The 19930-nt window shown below is 40.8% G+C and overlaps 1 long non-coding RNA gene and 1 pseudogene across 1 annotated transcript; both read left to right on the plus strand.

The window, feature by feature from the left end:
- The first annotated feature begins 844 nt into the window (after window positions 1-844).
- On the plus strand, window positions 845-3429 carry LOC102127245 (argininosuccinate synthase pseudogene; annotated as a pseudogene).
- A 1998-nt stretch (window positions 3430-5427) lies between these two features.
- Window positions 5428-15911, plus strand: LOC123567688 (uncharacterized). Its single transcript, XR_006690796.3, has 4 exons — window positions 5428-5597; window positions 9604-9715; window positions 9943-10005; window positions 14138-15911. It is a non-coding gene; the product is annotated as an uncharacterized lncRNA (long non-coding RNA).
- The last annotated feature ends 4019 nt before the right edge of the window (window positions 15912-19930 follow it).

Genomic DNA, 19930 nt, shown 5'->3' on the forward strand with positions numbered 1-19930 from the left:
CTAACAAATAGCAGCCTTTAAAATCGATCTGCAGACACAGATAAGCAAGCTGGAAACTTGCACGGGTGAATGCCAGTGGCTGTGCCAATAGGAGAAGGCTACCTGGGGGCTAGGCATGTTCAACCTGGTGGCTCCATCTTCTCTTTTCTTTGTCAACCACATGTACAGTAAGGAGCAGGCAACATGGCGCCTGCCAGATAGATTCCATCTGCATAATAAAAGATTAGGATTGGGTGGTCAGCTTCTTCCTGTGCTATGTAAATGGCACACCTAGTCTAGCCAATCTGTGGGCCCTGTGTAAATCAGATACCGCCTCCTCAAGCTCCTCGATACATGCATTTCAGTACTGAACCAGAAGATCCACTGAAGGCCCCCTCTCTCTCTGTAGGAGAAAGAGCTATTCTCTTTTTGCTTTCTCTTGCCTGTTAAACCTCTGCTCTTTTTGTTTTTTTTTTCTTTTTTGAGACAGAGACTCACTCTGTAGCCCAAGCTGGAGTACAGTGGTGCGATCTTGGCTCACCGCAACCTCTGCCTCCTGGGCTCAAGCGATTCTTGTGCCTTAGCCTCCAAGTAGCTGGGACTACACGCTACATTTTAGTTTTGTTCCCTCACTTTGCTTTTGTGTCCCCTTTTCTCTCTGTCTCCTCTGTCATCTCTCCCTTTACCTCATTTTCAGGGTGTATGTATCTGTACACTCATACACAGTTCCTGTATCTCATGATGGTAGGGTGGGGTGCCTTTGTCTTTGTCTCTGTAACTTTCTGAATGTTTATGTTTTTTTCTGTTACTGACTCTAATTTTCTCCATTTTTCTCTTTCTCTCCTTCTGTCTCTTTCCAGATAAATGAAATGCTACCTGAAGTTTACTATTGTCTGTTACAGCAACATCCAAAGGACAAACCAAGAAACTAAGTATTCCACAACACAGTCACTGAAACATAAACCCAACCACTGCATTCATAACTCTGAAGGCAGCCCTGCTCTTGACCACATAGATCCTTTATGCTTTTATCATCACAACTTTGGAGAACAACTTCAACTACTGTTTTGAAAAAGTGTTAATGCATTGATTATTAATAGAGATTTGGGGCAAAAAACACTTACCTCTTCATCATTTTTGCCTCCTCCTTACTGGAAATAGAATTGGGACCAGCATTTAACAACAGGTAGAAAAAGGGAATATTCCTGGCTCAGACTTCCCAGATACCATTCAGACAATCTTGAAGAGATTTGGGAAGTCTCAATACCTCACAGTTTTTAGAGTTTTGACAGAGCAGAGACCTATTTTTCAGTGTGAAATCAAGGCCAAATAGCCCGGTAAAGTAGATGATGGTAGAACTTGCATTTCATGTTCCTTCTTTGTGGAAAGGATGAAAAACCATCAGTGATAATTTCCAGTCTCAGTTGCAGGGAGGGGTCTGGACATGAATCAGGTCCTGCTGATGAGAAGCACTTGGAGAGTGGGGAGGCAGAAGAAGAGGGGGTTGTCTTCCTGACAAGCATGCTCTGGCTGTAGGTTGACATGGCTGGCCTCAGCCTTTCCTTTTCTAGGCTCCGACTTTGTGGGTGTGAGGCTTTCAGGGATGCCGCCGCAGCAGTGGGAGCAGCAGCTCCAAAATTCTGAATGCTAGCTAACTGGTGTGACTTTGATGCAGTAGTGGCTGCCTGACTTTAGTTTGTTCCATATGCTTGGGACAGGCCTGCTTTCTACCCATTGTACCAGTCCTCTTCACTCTAAAACCTGCTCTTAGTGGCCCTGCTCTGTTGCCTGCCACTGCTGCCTGGCCCGAGTGGTTCTCTGCACTGTAAAGACAGATTCCAGACGCTGGGAACTCACGCCTCAGACGCTATGTCCAGCAAAGGCTCTGTAGTTCTGGCCTACAGTGGCGGCCTGCACATCTCCTGCATCCTTGTATGGCTGAAGGAACAAGGCTATGATGTCATTGCCTACCTGGCCAACACTGGCCAGAAGGAAGACTTCAAGGAAACCAGGAAGGAGGCATTGAAACTTGGGGCCAAAAAGGTGTTCATTGAGGAAGTCAGCAGGGAGTTTTTGGAGGAGTTCATCTGACCAGCCATCCAGTCCAGCACACTGTATGAGGACCACTGCCTCCTGGGCACTTCTCTCACCAGGCCCTGCATCGCCCGCAAACAAGTGGAAATCGCCCACTGGGAGGGGCCAAGTATGTGTCCCGTTGCGCCACGGGAAAGGTGAGCGATCGGGTCCAGTTTGAGCTCACCCGCTACTCACCAGCCCCCCAGATAAAGGTCATTGCTCCCTGGAGGATGCCCGAGTTCAGGTCAAGGGCCGCAGTGACCTGATGGAATACACAAAGCACCATGGGATTCCCATCCTGGTCGCTCCCAAGAACCCATGGAGCATGGACAAGAACCTCATGCATGTCAGCTAGGAGGCTGGAATCCTGGAGAACCCCAAGAACCAAAAGCCTCCAGGTCTCTACACGAAGACCCAGGACCCGGCCAAAGCCCCCAACACCCCTGACATTCTCGAGATCGAGTTAAAAAAGGGGTCGCCGTGAAGGTGACTGACGTCAAGGATGGCTCCACCTACCAGACCTCCTTGGAGTTCTTCATGTACCCGAAGTCATGGGCAAGCATGGCGTGGGCCGTATTGACATTGTGGGGAATCGCTTCATTGGAATGCAGTCTCAAGGTATCTAGGAGGCCCCAGCAGGCACCATCCTTTACCACACTCGTTTAGATATCGAGGCCTTCACCATGGACTGGGAAGTACACAAAATTAAACAAGGCCTGGGCTTGAAATTTGCTAAGCTGGTGTATACCGGTTTCTGGCACAGAACTGAGTGTGAATTTGTCCGCCACTGCATCGCCAAGTCCCAGGAGCCAGTGGAAGGGAAAGTGCAGGGGTCCGTCTTCAAGGGCCAGGTGTACGTCCTCGGCCAGGTGTCCCCACTGTCTCTCTACAATGAGAAGCTGGTGAGCATGAACGTGCAGGGTGATTATGAGCCAATTGATGCCACCGGGTTCATCAACATCAATTCCCTCAGGCTGAAGGAATATCATCGTCTCCAGAGCAAGGTCACTGCCAAATAGCCCCCTGTACAATGAGGAGGTGGGGCCTCCTCAATATGCAGCACCCCTAAGTACAGGTGCTAGTTGTTGTGATAGTTTGTAATTGTGACTTGTTCCTCCCAGCTGGCAGCGTAGTGGGGCTGCCAGGCCCCAGCTTTGTTCTCTGGTCCCCCTGAAGCCTGCAGACGTCATCATTGAAGGGAAGGGTGTGGGGCAGCTGCGGTGGGGAGCTATAAAATGACAAAAGATAACCGCCCCCCCAAAAAAACAACTGCTCTTAGTTTGGACAGTAAACTTAGTAACCCTATCTCTAATTCTTCCAATAATTTTGTAAGTACCTAATTACCTGCATTTAAATTCTTTCTGTTTGAAACGCCTAGAGTAGTTACTGTTTCCTTTATGGAATGCCAGCTGATGTCAAACACAGACAAAACCAGATGGTGGTTAAAGGTGATAAAGACAGATTTTATTCAGTACTAACTCTCATAATAGAGGAGACTAGCCAACGTAACCTGAGCTCAACTCTGCTGTAACAAAAGGTGGGAGACTTTTTAAATATTGGGGTGTGCTGAAGGAAAAACACTGACGAGTGTGGGGCCTTTGGTCTGTGTCACTAGGCTATCTAGGTTTGCTACTTGGTGCTTATCTGGAGGAGAAACAAACTTCTTGCACAACAGGAGAAGTTGTGCAAACTGGAGCAACGGGCTGCAGATGTTAGACCCTTACCTTCACACGGATAGGAAGAGTTATCTCCCTAATGCTTGCATTTCAGAGAGAGGGCTCCCAGGTCCTTGAGGAGACAGTTGTGCGTGGTAGAAGATTTATGTCTCGAGGGCAGAGAAAGGATTTATAATTGCAAGCTTTCGCAGGCATTTTAAGAGGGAGCTGAGGTCATAGTAGGAACAAAATCTTAATCTGCTAGAAGTCATACTAGGGTTTGGTCAAGAACAGAGTCTTTGTCATGAATGTACCTGAGATCATGAGATTTTGCTTGAATTACTTTGGGAACATACCATACCTCACGAGGCATGGTATATAGAACTTGATTTGAGCAGTCATCTTTTTTGAAAATGACTACCAGAGGATCAGTGTGACCCAATTTCCAAGACCAAGAGGCACCTGGAGTGAGAAGCGTTGGTGTACATATTTACAAATATAAAACAGTCTTTTCCTTGTGTATTGCTAGGAATAGCCTTTTCTATTTGTAATAAAAACAGCTGTTCTTTTTTTATTGGGTTTTGAAAAGATATTTACTTTAATCTCTTTTTTCATTTTGAGACGGAGTCTTGCTCTGTCACCCAGGTTGGAGTGCAGTGGTACAATATCGGCTCACTGCAACCCCCACCTCCCTCGTTCAAGCGATTCTCTTACTTTAGCCTCCCACGTAGCTGGGATTACAGGCACGTGCCACCATACCTGGCTGATTTTTGTATTTTTAGTAGTGATGGGGTTTCACCATGTTGGCCAGGCTGATCTCAAACTCCTGGCCTCAAGTGATCCGCCTGCCTCGGCCTCCCAAAGTGTTGGGATTACAGGCGTGAGCCACTGCGCTGGCCTACTTTAATCTTTATCACCTCAATTTCTACTCATCCACATCCATTCCAACCAAGTAGAGAGGCAGTAAAGAATGATTAAAATATTATAGCTTGTGAATATAATGCAGACTGTGTGGGATCTTGTTTGTGACCTGAACTTTGAAAAGGGGCCTAAGGCACTGCTGTTCCTGTGACCAAGCCTCCACATTAAGCTTCCTGGCATTCTTTCTGAGTCTGGCCTGCTGGGGATTGCCAATTCTGTGTGCGTTTCTGATCAACCGTCAATATTTCAAGGCTAAGAATTTTGGGACAGAGGTGATGCGTATTCCAAATCTCTAAATCATTTCCACTCAATACGCATTATTATAGGTGGAAGAATTTATTTGTTCTCTGAAAGAGGCACAAAGCACATTTGATTATACCACTTTGCCTGACACTTGATTTATTTTACCAGTAGATCTGTTTTTAAAAATAGAAAGCAAATTATTATGCCTGAGTGACTTCAAAGCCTTCCCATCATTCCAATTAGCAACCATGTTGCTCCCATGGAGGAGAGAGAAGGGCTGAGGGTATGTGGGAGTGAAAAGAAGACAGGTAGGAGGGGAGAAGGAGTCAAAGAAATGACAAGGAAGGGCAAGTTGCCAGGAGCTCAATGGTTTGAAATTCTAGCCTGGATGCATTCCTTATTGTAGTTCCTCAACTAAATGAAAGCTTGCTTGTCTTGGAAAGAAAATTAAGACGATTACAGTATGAAGATACCAAGTAAAAGATCAGACACATTCCAAGGTGACTGGACTAGAATCTACAGAAAATATTTTCACAAAACATTTTCCACAGTCAGTCCCTTTGTAAAAACATGATTTGGAGAGAGTGGTATAAACACATAAAAAACACAAGCATTTCAATATTGGTTATTTTCCTCTTTATTTTGATTTTATTTTGAGGAGGCTGGAGAATGAAATAACGTCTTCGGAAACAGCTTAAACAAGTCAGTTCAAGACAATCTCTGGTAAGAACTAAATTGTTTACTACTTTAATTTTCATAAGCTTTCTCACCATTAGTTTCATCTTCATGTATTGTTTTTGTTGGACCAAAAAATTCAAGTATTTTATTTTTCTTTATGCACTTTTGATTTCTGAATTCTTTGTTTCTCTATGTAAGAGAGTAAAATAATCCCCAGACTAAGCCATTCTGCTAAGAACTTGGAATGCCTTGTTTTGACTTCCTGTGCTGAACTCTGTTTTAGTGTTCAGACTAATTTCCTTTGAAGAATGCTCCTCAGGCCCCAGTGCTTTTCCTGAGTTTCTGATGTGTCAAACTTATTTTCTCACTGGACCTTAAGGACTATCTAGGCTTATTGTTAAGAATTACAGATAACCCAGGAATTTGCAAATATAGCTGACATATACAAAATGAATCATACTTACTCTTTAGAATTGCATGGCTTATCACCTAATGCATTTTAAGGCACTACTATATTTTCTTCTTTTCTTCCTTTCTCTCTCTGCTTTCCTTCTTTCACTCATATACATAACAGTTATTATCAGCCAGACTGATGGTAGCTGGAGACAGTGAAAGGTAAAGCAGCGTTGAAATATCGCTAGTAAATCTGTAAGCTTTACCAGAAAAAACAAAGGGTGGAATCCATAGACATACCCAGTTACTAAAAATCAGATATCATAGGAAAATGTCATTGGAGATATAGCCCCAGAAACTGTGCTGCAAACAGCCATCGTTTGAAAATGGAGAATATGTCTTTTATGAGGTCTTCTTAGCATAAGAGGTATATTTGTGAATATCATGACTAGAACACATTTTCAGCTAAGTAAAAGGTGACACTTCTTTCTTCCTCCCCTTCTCTCACCACTAACCCCACTAACTTAGTAGCTAACCCCATTAACTTCCTTAAATTTGCCCATTACCACTGACTATGAAGGAAGGTTTTGTCTTAGTTATAATCCCTCAAAAGTGGAACTGGAAAGCAGTACTTGGAGGTGGGTAGTTTATCTGGGGGGATTCCAGGATGCATAAAAGAAGGAGCTAAGAGAGTGAGTGAAGACAGGGAGTATGAACCTAGAACAAACAAAAAGGTCAGAATCTAGTTCAAAGAGAGTGTATTCAAGCCTAAAGGTTGAGAGGGGCCACCCAGGAGCATAGATTCAAGTTGCCCAGGATATACATTTTGGTTAGCAGCCTTTAAAAGCGGGTTTTTAAGGAAAAAGAAGAGGCAGTTCCTAAGTTGTTTACCAAGATTTACATTAAGATTACTAAAGCTATTGGTAGGCTGTACATTGTTCTTTGTATCACATATTCCTGGAATTTGAAGATTGTGGGTGAGACCGTGCATCCTGAAAAAGATGCTTTTAAACAATTGCCTCCAGGCATGGGTTCAGGCGCTGGACTGAACCATGTTTCTTAGTGCCTGGTAAGTTTTGTATACCCCAGGTAGCTCAGACAGCTCTAAGCTATTTTTCTTTTCTCAGGAGAAAAGCCACTTGAGGGTGCATTCATAGAGGTGGGTTACCTATATAGGCAATAGGGTTCTGTCTAGCTGGGGACACGCTCAGGCACTTAGACTTGTTCTGCTGAGGGACAAGGAAATTGTGGTATTTATCCACCTACTCCCTCTCCTCATTGGTTGAGGGTTGCTCTTCGTGTTGAATTCCTAGCATTTCCAGATTGCTTACAAGTATGGATTGAAAGAGCCTTGCTTATAGTAGCTTTGCACCATATTATCAAGAATAGGAACTGCAAAGCACATCCAAAGGAGAAAAAAGTTAAGAGTTTTACACTGCTAGCTGTGCATGCAAGTAGCCTAAGCAATCTCTCACAGGCGAGAGAGAGCCCGCAGGTGGAGAGACAGACAGGGAAGGGTCTTTGAGGTGGGAAGTTACCAACGTGCCCATTGTCCATGACAACTACAGGAACTCAGAGTTGAGGCTGAAGGGATATGGAAGGGAGTGTGGCAACAGCATCTGCTGTGGTTCTTCAAGTCTTTAGATTTTTCACTTGGTGGAACTTGAACTACATTAAGATTGATGCTTCAAAGCCCCTTTAGTGGTTACTCTTGCTGGTAGTAAGTCTGCACATGATAGGTGAAGTATGCCTTCATATATCGAACACACAGGCTCTAAGTCTGCACTTGCTAGGTGAACTGTGCATTCATATATTGGAACAGTTATAGAGACAACTATAAAAGTTTCCCAGTGTGAGCAGTATGGGGAGGGTCAGGTCTTTATGTCCCAGAGCCCATCATCACCCTCAGTGCAGTCTGCCAGCATCTTGCTCCTTTAAGAATCTCATTTTCAGACAAGCATACTACAATGGTGAGTGAAATTATTCTCTGTGAAACTGCTTAGAGATTCTTACAGGAACTATTTCCCTGTATTAAAAACAGTGAAAAAAAAAAACTTTAAAAAATAATATTTCCTTGGCAGTTACAAACTAATTGACATAACCATATTAACTTCTATATAATCATTATATATATAATAAATATATTTAAAATCACTCGGTTGGATAGGTTTAGCATGAAAATACATTTTAGGGTGGGTAAAATAGGGTGGTCAAAGCTAGCATTTACGTCTGAATAGCAATAAGCTGTTAATAGTTCACCCAACCAGTGATAGCAAGATAAAATGTAATTCATAGGCAAAAAAGACAATGCCTGCTGCACAGTTTAGGAGGCTTTACCATAATTAGTGCATAAGAACCGAGATAATGATTTTGTTATTATGAGGGATAAGGTAAACCCAACCAGATTCCAAGATCTGTATGCATTTAGAGAATATTCTCTTTAAAGAGAACGATTTTATGTGCAGTACCCACAGTTGGGCACTTATAAGTAAATGGACATTTTTCAACTCTGTGCTATCTTCTGTATATTCTCTTTATGTACAGGCAGAAATTAATTCAGCAGCTAGTCAAGATCACCAACTACGTGTAGTGGTCTGTGCTACTAAAAATAGTTCTACGGTATTTAATTTACACTTAATATTTGGTATCTGGTGCTGACACAATCTATAACTGGGGAGAATTATGAGGAAGATCTGACAAATTTTTCTTGAAATAGGGTGAGCAGGAGGAATATTTGGTATATTCCTCCTGTGGGATAGTTTATTCTTTTCATGCTTATTTAATGTCTATTATGTACATCATTAAAGATGTAAAGATAATAGAACATGGTACTTTTGTTTGATGACTTTAGTCCCTTGGGGGAGACAAACCTGCAGTTTTTTTGCATCATATTTCCTGTTGCTTGGTGACAAAAACGCATTCTCTTACATGCCTCTGAGGTTAGACCCAAGTGACTAAAGCCCTTATAAACATTTTCTTGGGTTAAGATTTTAAATTACATTTTCAGAAAGATTTAACCCAAAAACACTACTTTAGTGCGTTTTGTTTATTTCTCATCTTTGAAATGAGCGATTGGACTTGCTGCTATTTAAGTTCTCATATAGCTATAAAGAATTCTACATTGCAATATAAATGGGTTAGGGTACAGTGGAAAAGTCTCACAAGAAAAAATAAGTCTCCCAACCTGAAGATCTTCTATGACCACATAAATAATACTATGTACATTAGAGCACTTTTACTCAGGCCTAATGAGAATTTTCTAGGAGTACACAGCTATGAAGTGTCACATTTGAATTATTCACCCGAATGAATCAACCTGAATTTTTAATATTTTAATTTACACCTATATTACACATTCATGTTACTTAGAGAGTTTACACAATTGCATATTGAAACCTGGGGAAAACAAAGGCAGTAGATTTCACTTTATATTTGTCAGATGTAGTGCATTCCTGGCATGCATATGATTAAATAATTTGGGGCAATTGTGCTTTGGATGTAATCAAGAATATAAAACTTGTCAGCGGTAGATGAGCTGTAAGAACTGGCTATGGCAGACCCCTGGGAGAGATAAATGTTTTATTTTGTCGTGTTTGGTATGCAGCATCATTTTGATTTTTATTAGATTAGTCTTTTCTTTTGACTTCTTTTCTTGCAGGCTCTTTCTGAAGGCAACATTATAAGGCTTCAAAAATAGCACAGTGAGCCAAGAGAAACTGCAAAGACACCGCTGTGGGATGGTGATTTGGATATAAAATTCTCTGAGCCAGGTGACATGTTTATGACTAACTCACGTCAGACTTACTCATTTAGTATTGGCACTATTTCAAGTAAAAAAGAATTCTCTTTTTCTAATCTTTCAGAAGATATTATTAATTTAAAAGATAGTTAAAAGGTGCCATGAGGTTGAGGACAAAAGCAGATGGCATATTCCAGTGTGTAATTCTGTCCCCTGACATGGAATGGTCAGTGGAAATCCTGTGATTATTTTTTGCAGGGTATGATAAGCTGTTGGACCATCTTAGACAACCATCTAGACCCTGGAGCCATTGTAGTTTGGGTAAGAATGCTTAAGTAAGGGGTGGGGGACAGAGAAGGATGTTTTGGGGAGGGGTATCAATATTCTTTCTATGCTTTTGCACCCAAGTACCCGGGAAATCTTCTAAGACTATGTTTATGCAGTACCTTCTATGTGTTAGACCACTGTGCCATGCACCTTCTTATGTTCTCCTATTTAATCCTTTCAGTGAGTCTTTGAGCAAACTCCTGTCCCTGCAACCGGAATTTCCCCAAGTTTTACCTGTCTGAGGGCAGAGATGAAGTCCTGTTAATACTAACACCCAAATTGCAATGACCCTTTGCCCCTCCCTGTGTGAGAACAGCCCTTCTAGTCCTCCTCCATGCCTGTCTCAGGAGGGTCAGAAGCAAGGCTGCTTCCTTTTTTCCAGGCTGACTCCTGCCTTGCTGTGGTCAGCACTCCTCCTGCTGGAAATGCTTTCTCTGAGCTTTACTGCCAAGTAGATCTTCAATGGGCTGGGAGCTGCCCTTGGACCCCTTTGCCCAAGATCTGAATTGAGGGCAGTGGCAGCATGGGGTGCTGTAAAGGGCAAGAGGGATTCAGTTTAAAGGACGACTGCATTCCATCTCTGTGGAGCCCCTTGAAGTACGCAGCTGATGTACACGGCTTGTGCTACTAATTCCCAGCTCCATCTCCCCTGCCTCCCTCTGCCCCACCAATTATTGCTTGTCAAGCTTCTGTTCCTAACTCCTCTTTTCATAGGGACTCAGGTCATAGGAGGAGACACAGGCCATGCCTCTTTAGTCTGTTCCTCTTCCCTATCCCTTCTTCTTTCAGGCATCCTAGCGCTGTCCTTTCTCCTCTACTTAGCCTTCTTTCTTTAGATCGAAGATCAAGAACTCTCAAGCATTTCAACTCATGCAGTGAACATCTGAAGGGATCACGGATCCACCAGTTCCACAGATTACCATACTCATTCCACAGATGACCCACTTGGGAATCAGCTGGGGAAGCCAGTTAAAAGAGTTCCCGAGCTGTGACGGAAACCCAGGGCAGTGACCCCAGAGGGCACCCCACTTTCCAGTGCACAGGGTTAGACATTTCCTTGTTTCTGACTCAGCTCACTTTAGAAAGAAGACTTTTGTCATCAAAAACCATTCTCCATACCTAATATTTAATGATTCTGAGGAAAGAAATAAGAAGCCTAGAAAACTATGCTGAATTATAATGCTCGAAAACTTCATGTTATTTGAAAATTAATCATATGCAGGGGTACTGAAAGGCATCATACCAAGAAAATGGTACCTACAGAACAATGGAATCTGTCAGGAGAAACTTCCATTTTCATGACACTGTGAAGGAAGCAGTGATTTATTATTTCCAGATATATGATTAATTTTTAAATGTTTTTAATTGTGTATTTTAAGCTTTGTTGAACAATGCACTTTAATCTACACATTGTAATTTGCTGGAACATCTGAGTTTGCTTCACAACTCAACTCTTTTAAGTTTCACGAAGGATACTGTGGTGCCCTGATCTCTGGCCAAGGCTCTATGGTCTGTGCTCTACTCTGCAGCCTATGACAGGTTACAACCACATTTATAGTAGAGAGGCCAAGACCAGCTGCAGTTTCCTTCTCTTCACTCCTTTGAAAATGTTTGCATTGTAACTGCCACTCTTACTCCCACTGTGCTTAATGTCCCTGACAAAATATTAAGGCACCAGAATTAAGACAAAATATTAAGGCACTGTTTAATAGTAGTACAAACTGTAACACCTTATTGATGCTTTTAACTTTTAAAGCACTTTGCTCACATGATCATATTTTATGCTGATAACAATTCTATAGCTCGTAGCTGTGACACATATGGATTTGTTGTGAGTCATGCCCAAAATCCTCTATGTTGTTGGTGTCCTGACTCACAATCCTGAGCTCTTTCATTGGACTCTGCTGACTTTAACAGATATGATCAGAGGCCTTGACAGAATGACTTGGTTAATATTTCTATCATGTTGAAAAGTCATTTAGAAAAAGCTGACAGCAAATTAGTCATTTGTTTTTGCATTTATTAATTAAAAAATATTTTAAAACATGTATTTAGGTCTGTGGATGTATCTAGGAAAAAACAGTAAAAAGAAACCTTTATTCTTATGGAGTTTATATTCTAGCAAGCAGTGATCCATATGCAAGCCAAATAAGTTGGATATATAATATGCAACATGATGATGGTGCCAAGAGAAAAATAAAGCAGGGATGGGGTTTGTAGTAGGCTGTAATTTTAGACAAGGTGCCCCAAGGGTGGCCTCACTGAGAAGATGGCATTTGTGTAAAGACTCAAAGGAGAAAGACACAAAGGAGGTTAGGTTTATATAGTTCATCTGATCTCTTATAATGTTTGAATTGCCTTCATATTTATAATGTCATTTGGACTTCACCAGGGAGAATATTTACAGATGAGAAAAATAAGTGTCGGCCGGGCGTGGTGGCTCACGCCTGTAATCCCAGCACTTTGGGAGGCCGAGACGGGCGGATCACGAGGTCAGGAGATCGAGACCATCCTGGCTAACACGATGAAACCCCGTCTCCACTAAAAAATACAAAAAACTAGCCGGGCGAGGTGGTGGGCACCTGTAGTCCCAGCTACTCGGGAGGCTGAGGCAGGAGAACGGCGTGAACCTGGGAGGCGGAGCTTGCAGTGAGCTGAGATCCGGCCACTGCACTCCAGCCTGGGCGACAGAGCGAGACTCCGTCTCAAAAAAAAGAAAAAAAAAAGAAAAATAAGTGTCAAGGATTTCCTAAGTTCATGCAGCCGATTAGGGTCCAAGCTGGACATAGAAGTAAAAAAAAATATCCCAACTCTTGTCCCTGTGGTTTCTATTGTTCAAACTCTGCCTCTATAAAACAAGACTGAACATCTTTAGTGGTTTGTAGAAAAATGGGTTTGATATTTTTATAATACAATTAAAAACCCCCCTATTTTAATTAAGAATGCAGAAATTAAAGTCTTTTAAGAACTTTTATCACACTTGAGTCATATTCAATTACTCAAATTTGGTATAATTAATTGTTTTAACAACTTTTCATTTTGTCTATTTAAATTCAATTACATAAATTTTATTAAGTACCTGCTACATGAGCCAGAAATTGTTCTGTCCTGTGAACAAAAGAGAAGGCTAAAAAAAGCCTGCATCATCAAATGAGCTCTCAAGGAATTCATTTGAATACTTTTTGTGATCACGACAAGTTAAACCCTTGAGGTCCTCATTCCTGGGGTCTTGGTTCTGGGGATGGCCTATGAGACACAAATAATTTTTATTCCATATCCTCTTCCTAGGTACAAATCTTCAGGAGGTGGGTCCTCTGTTCTGGCTTGTAAAACCTCAGAAATATGGGTGTGGCTAATTGTTCCTGTTAACGTTTTTCTTAAGATCACTGGAAAACAAAATGCATAAAGATGTTCCCCAGCCCCTTTGATGCACATGACAAATAACAGTGCTTTTGGTAAATGAAAAAATTCCTTAATTGATTGCATTTTTAAGAAGGAGAAGAATGAAGAACACAGCTGCAGTTTTCTTTCCATAGTACTGAGCACTTTATGCAGGTTTTTTTTATTTTTTTATTTTTTAATTTTTTTTTAAGCTAAGTAAATGGGCAAGTTTTACTGGATTTGCACATTGCTCAGAATTTTGTGGTACCTAACAGGCAGCAACATGGCAATGGTTTTCTAAGTTGCTGGATGGCACTGTATTCAACCTGGCCTCATCACCAGGCCTATGGGGGAACTGTGAACAAACACAGGATGCATCATTAGTCTACCTCCTTGTTGTCAAGGCAGCTGGAAATTGCGTTTTCACCAAGCCCCTTTGAAAAACAACCATTTCATTAGGCAACGGGCATGCTCGTCAACATCAACTGTACATCCTATAGAGTTCTCGAAGCCTCCTAGCTTGCCTTTCTCCCTCCCAAAAAAATAAGCAATTTTCTCTAACTCTGTCCACTGTTGTCCCTGTTTACTGAATTAGAATTGCCAGGTTTGGTAAGTGGCCTCCTGCAAATGTTGCAGCCACAAGTGGTTCTTGTCGCTCAGCTGCTGCGGCTCCCATGGCAACAGACGTGTTTACATTCACAATATTATTCACCTTTTTTTTTTTTTTTCTACCTTTGCAATTCAGGAAGAAGAAAAACTGACATGTGAAAAGGGAAGATAGTGCCTTGAAAAGGGACAGGAAAGGAAGACGATTTTTAATTAGAAGAATTAACAAAATATTCAATACAGTGGAGCATGTTTGCTTTTAGAGGAAAGCAGTGAAGGCCGGGGCTGGTGGCTTTGTGAAAAGGGCTAAAATATTTTAAAGTCAGGAATAAACAGATCTTACTTCAGGCTTGAATAGAGATAAAATAGTCTATATTAAGAAGGTAAGAAGTGCTCTGAATTCAACTCAAGGAAAGATTATACGTGAAGACAGTGGTTTTCACATTCTCCCATAGAGTTCTTCCTCCCTGATCTTAAGATCCTTGGACTCTATGACTGAGCTGGTGGAAATGAATAGTTTGGTACTGACATGCTTCAAACACTGCAAAGCAGGATGAATGCAGTTTCTCTGTGAAACCCCTTGGTTTCTGACTATGCTCTTCATTGTGTGTTTCCATAACTTACACTTAGGGTGAGATAACTTGTGGTTTGAGGAAAGTCCCGGTTATGCCTTGAGTCTGAAGTGTTTCTTCTCATTTGTACCTGGAAATGGAAGCTGCGACCCATTTTTATCCCTGTGAGTGTTCTGTAGCTGATGAGTAGGCCAGTTGCAGGCAACAGAGTGCCATAAAATCATTTTTCTTCATGCAGCTGAACAGGAGCTAAAAAATTTAAAATATGAGTAAGCTATTAAGCTCTACTTAATTTACTCTTTAAGGAGGTGGGTACTGGAGAGGATTCTCTGATTTTCTTGAGTCGAGTGGTGACAGGAAAATGCAGAGATAAGGGGTAGATTGCTGGGGTATAAATCTACCAAGAAAAAATACATCTGACAGACAACTAATATCCAGAATCTATAAGGAACTCAAACAAATTAGCAAGAAAAAAACCAAACAATCCTATGAGAAAGTGGGCTAAGGACATGAATAGACAATTCTCAAACGAAGATATACAAATGGCCAACAAACAGATGAAAAAATGCTCAACACCACTAATGATCAGGGAAATGCCAATCACAACCACAGTGTGATACCACCTCACTCCTGCAAGGATGGCCATAATAAAAAAAAAAATAGACGTTGGCATGAATATGGTGATAAGGGAACACTTCTACACTGTTAATGGGAATGTAAACTAGTGTATAACCACTATGGAAAACAGTGTAGAGATTCCCTAAAGAACTAACCATAGAACTACCATTTGATCCAGCAATCCCTCTACTGGGTATTTACCCAGAGGGAAAGAAGTCATTATATGAAAAAGATACTTGCACATGCATGTCTATAGCAGCACAATTCACAATTGTAAAAATATGCTCATTGATCAATGAGTGGATAAACATATTGTTTTATATATATATATATACACAATGGAATACTACTCAGCCATAAATAAGAGTGAATTATTGGCATTCGCAGCAACCTGGATGGAACTGCAGACTATAATTCTAAGTGAACTAACTCAGGAATGGAAAACCAAACATCGTATGTTCTCACTTGTAAGTGGGAGTTAAGCGATGAATATGCAAAGACATAGGAATGATACAATGGATTTTGGGGGCTCAGGGGAGAGGGTGGAAGGGAGGTGAGGGATAAAAGGCTGCAAATTTGGTTCAGTGTATATTGCTTGGGTGATGGGTGCATCAAAATCTCACAGATCATTACTAAAGAACTTACTCATGTAACCAAATACCACCTGTTCCCCAATAACCTATGGAAATAAAAAATTAAAAAAAATAAAGTTAGTAATAAAAATGCAAAGAAAATAATACTTGTAATTGCTGTGTGATGTAATTCCCCTTTGCTGACTTACCAAGCAGTCTTAGTGAAGACCTTGGTATTTTTCAGTGTTTATTTTGGAAGTTGAATTTTTTTTTCAGTTATGTCATTATGGTGATATTGGCAGTAAGGTAAACTTTGAGTTTTTCTTATCCATATTAACTGTCAAAACAAATTTCTTGGCATCCCACATTGATAGAACTTACCTTGATTGACTCGGTTTTTCTAGATAATTGTGTGAGTATCTCAAAATCAATCCGTCAGGCTTGAATTTTACACAGTATCCATGCCTTGTTATTTTAGTTTACTGCTTCTCTGTCTCCTTAGAAATGTTTCTATTTCTGAAATCTCAGAGCCATCCCTGAATCCTTCTATCTAAGCTCAACCTATTTCTGTATCAGTCTTCTCCACTTCATTAAAAGGCATCAACATCCTCCTAGTGGTTCCCCTTCCCCAAAGCATCAGCTTTTGTGGTAGGTAACAGATGTCTATAAATTCTTTGTAGTTCCTCTCATCAAAAGGAATAATCTATTTCTCAGCTCCTCAAATCTGGACTAGCTTTGTGATCCTTTAACTAGTAAAATGAAGTGAAAATGATATTGTATGAATTTTAAGCCTAGACCTTTAGAGACCTTGCAGCTTCCATTTTCCCCAATGCAGTGTTTCTCAGCCTTGGCACTATTGCCATTCTGGGCCAGATAATTCTTTGTGGTTGAGGCCTCTTTTTTGTCTTGTAGGATGTTTATCAGCATCCCTGGCCTCTATCACCAGATGCAAGTAGCAAGTACTGCCCGTCCCTTTCCCAAATTATAACAACCAAAATGTCTGTAGACATTGCCAAATATCTCTGGGGAATGGGGGCAAAATTGCCCCAGTTAAGAACCACGGCTCTATTGGAATGCTGCTGCCATGTGAACAAGGCTGGGCTGGGTTGCTGGAAAACAAGAGTAGAGATGAGTAGTCCCAGCGGGGCCCTTCCAGCCTGGCCATCACACCAGCAGGCTACTCAAAGCAGCTGGCTAGTTGCGTGTGGCCTGAGGTTGAATTCAAGTTTGATTTGTTCCAAATGGTTATCCAATTGTTTCTGCACAACTTATTTATTTTTTGTTAGGTAGAGTATACATATATGTGTATGTGGTCTTTTTTTGGGCTGTCTATATTATGTTACTATTATTCCATATTATTCCATCGGTTCACTCATCTTTGTATGTTTGTTGTAAAACTTGATATGATAGTTTATGTCCTCTTACTAACACCACCACAATGACTACCTCTCGTTTTCCTCTTTTAATAGTGCACATGCTATTCTTGATTCTTTGCATTCCCCATACATTTTAGAATCAACTTGTTATATTCTCCCCAAAATTTGTTGTGGTTTTGGTTGGTAATGCATGGAAACTATAAATCAATCTAGACAGACTGACATCTTTACAATATAAACTATTTCAATCTATGAACAAGGTTTTTCTCCTACATTTTCTGGTCATCTTTAATTTCTCTCCATAAAATTTTATAATATTTAGTATAGCACTCTTATTGTATTTGTTAAATTTATTCTTAGAGAGTTGATAGTTTGATGCTATTTTAAATGGCATCATTAAAAAATCATATTCTTAGCATTTTGCAGCTGGAATATATAAAGGCAATTGATTTTGGCATTAACCTGTATCCAGACACACAGCTAAATTCAGTTATTTATCTTTTTTTTTTTTTTTTTTGAGATGTCATCTCACTCTGTAGCCCAGGCTGGAGTGCAGTGGTGCAATCTCTGCTCACTGCAACCTTCGCCTCTCAGGTTCAAGCGATTCTCCTGCCTCAGCCTCCCGAGTAGCTGGGATTACAGGCATGTGCCACCACTCCTGGATAATTTTTGTATTTTTAGTAGAGACGGGGTTTCACCATGTTGGCCAGGTGGGTCTTGATCTCTTGACCTTGTGATCCATCTGCCTTGGCCTCCCAAAGTGCTGGGATTACAGATGTGAGCCACCGCGCCCAGCCCAGTTATTTATCTTAATATTTTAATTTTAGATTCTTTTTGGATTGTTTTACATATATAGTCATAACATATGCAAATATCCTTAAAACATATTTCTCTTCATTACCTTACTTCACTTATTGGGAGCTTGGTATAGTTTTATAGTGGTGAGTTTTAATAGCTTGATATGAATAACCAGTAAGCTGAAATATTATATGTACATTCTTTTATATTTATGTATCAGGCAAAATAATAATTCCCAACTTTGGAACATCTGGGAAGTTTTCTGTACAATTCTAGATGATGGTACTAGTAAAACTTGTGTATCCTGCTACTACTTGGGAAGACATCTGTTATTAGGTGAACTTTCTTTGGTATTGAGTTAATCATTTGAATCACATTCAAATTGTTGAAATTTATATTAAGTGCCAGATGTCAATTGTTCATTTTTTGCTTTTATTCTTAATTGACACACAGTAATTCTGCATATTTACAAGATACAGAGTGATATTTTGATACACGTATATGATGTGTAATGATCAAATCAGCATAATTAGCTTATCCATCACCTCAAATATTTATCATTTCTTTGTGTTGGGAACATTCAAAATCCACTCTTCTAATGAAAATATAAATTGTTGTTAATTATAGTCATTCTACAGTGCTACAGAACACAAGAACATATTCTTTCTATCTATCTCTATTTGCTATACTTTTGTATCTGTTAACCAAACTCTTTCCTCTTCCCCTTCCCAGTCTTTAGTAACTATATACCACTTTCTACTTCTGTGAGATCAACTTTTTTAGCTTCCACGTATGGGAGAGAACATGTGGAGTTTATGTTTCTGTGCCTGGCTTATTTGGCTTCACATAATGTCCTCCAAGTTCATCTATGTTGCTGCAAATGAAAGGATCTCATTATTTTTTATGGCTCAGTAGTATTCCATTGTGTATATGCACCACATTTTCCTTATCCATTCATCTGCTGATGGACACTTAGGTTGATTCCATATCTTGGCAAATAATGAATAATGCTGCAATAAACATGGGAGTGCAGCTATCTCTTTGACACACAAATTTCCTTTCCTTTGGGTATATAACCAGTAGCAGAATAACTGGATCATATGGTAGTTATTTATTTATTTATTTATTTATTTATTTATTTATGACATGGAGTCTCACTCTGTCACCCAGGCTGGGGAGCAGTGGTGTGATCTCAGCTCACTGCAAACCTCTGCCTCCCGGGTTCAAGCAATTCTCCTGCGTCAGCCTCCTGGGTAGCTGGGATTACAGACATGTGCCACCAGGCCCGGCTCATTTTTGTATTTTTAGTAGAGACAGGGTTTTGCCATGTTGGTCAGGCTGGTCTCGAACTCCTGACCTCAGGTGATCCGCCCACCTCAGCCTCCCAAAGTGCTAGGATTACAGGTGTGAGCCACTGTGCCTGGTCTTATTTTTAATTTTTTGAGGAACTTCCATAATGTTTCCATAGTGGCTGTACTAATTTCCATTCCCACCAACAGAGGGAAGTAAAAGTGGAGTTTCCCCCTTTCCACATCTTCACCAGCATTTGTTATTTTTTATCTTTCTGATAATAGCTATTCCAACTGGGATTAGGTGTATCTCACTGTGGGTTGTTTTTTGTTTTTGTTTTTGTTTTTTTTTAACAGTGTCTTGCTCTGTTGCTCAGGCTAGAGTGCAGTGGCATAATCTTGACTCACTGCAGCCTCTGCCTCCTGGGTTCAAGTGATTCTCCTGTCTCAGCCTCTGGAGTAGCTGGGACTACAGGCGCCCGCTACCACACCTGGCTAATTTTTGTATTTTTAGTAGAGATGGGGTTTCACCACATTGGCCAGGCTGGTCTCAAACTCCTGACCTCTGGTGATCTGCCAACGTCAGTCTCCCAAAGTGTTGGGATTACAGGCGTGAGCCACCATGCCCGGCTTCATTGTGGTTTTTATTTGCATTTCTCTCATAATTAATGATGTTCAGCATTTTTTCCTATACCCATTGGCTATTT

Source organism: Macaca fascicularis, chromosome 11, assembly GCF_037993035.2.
Source record: "Macaca fascicularis isolate 582-1 chromosome 11, T2T-MFA8v1.1".
Classification (NCBI taxonomy): domain Eukaryota; kingdom Metazoa; phylum Chordata; class Mammalia; order Primates; family Cercopithecidae; genus Macaca; species Macaca fascicularis.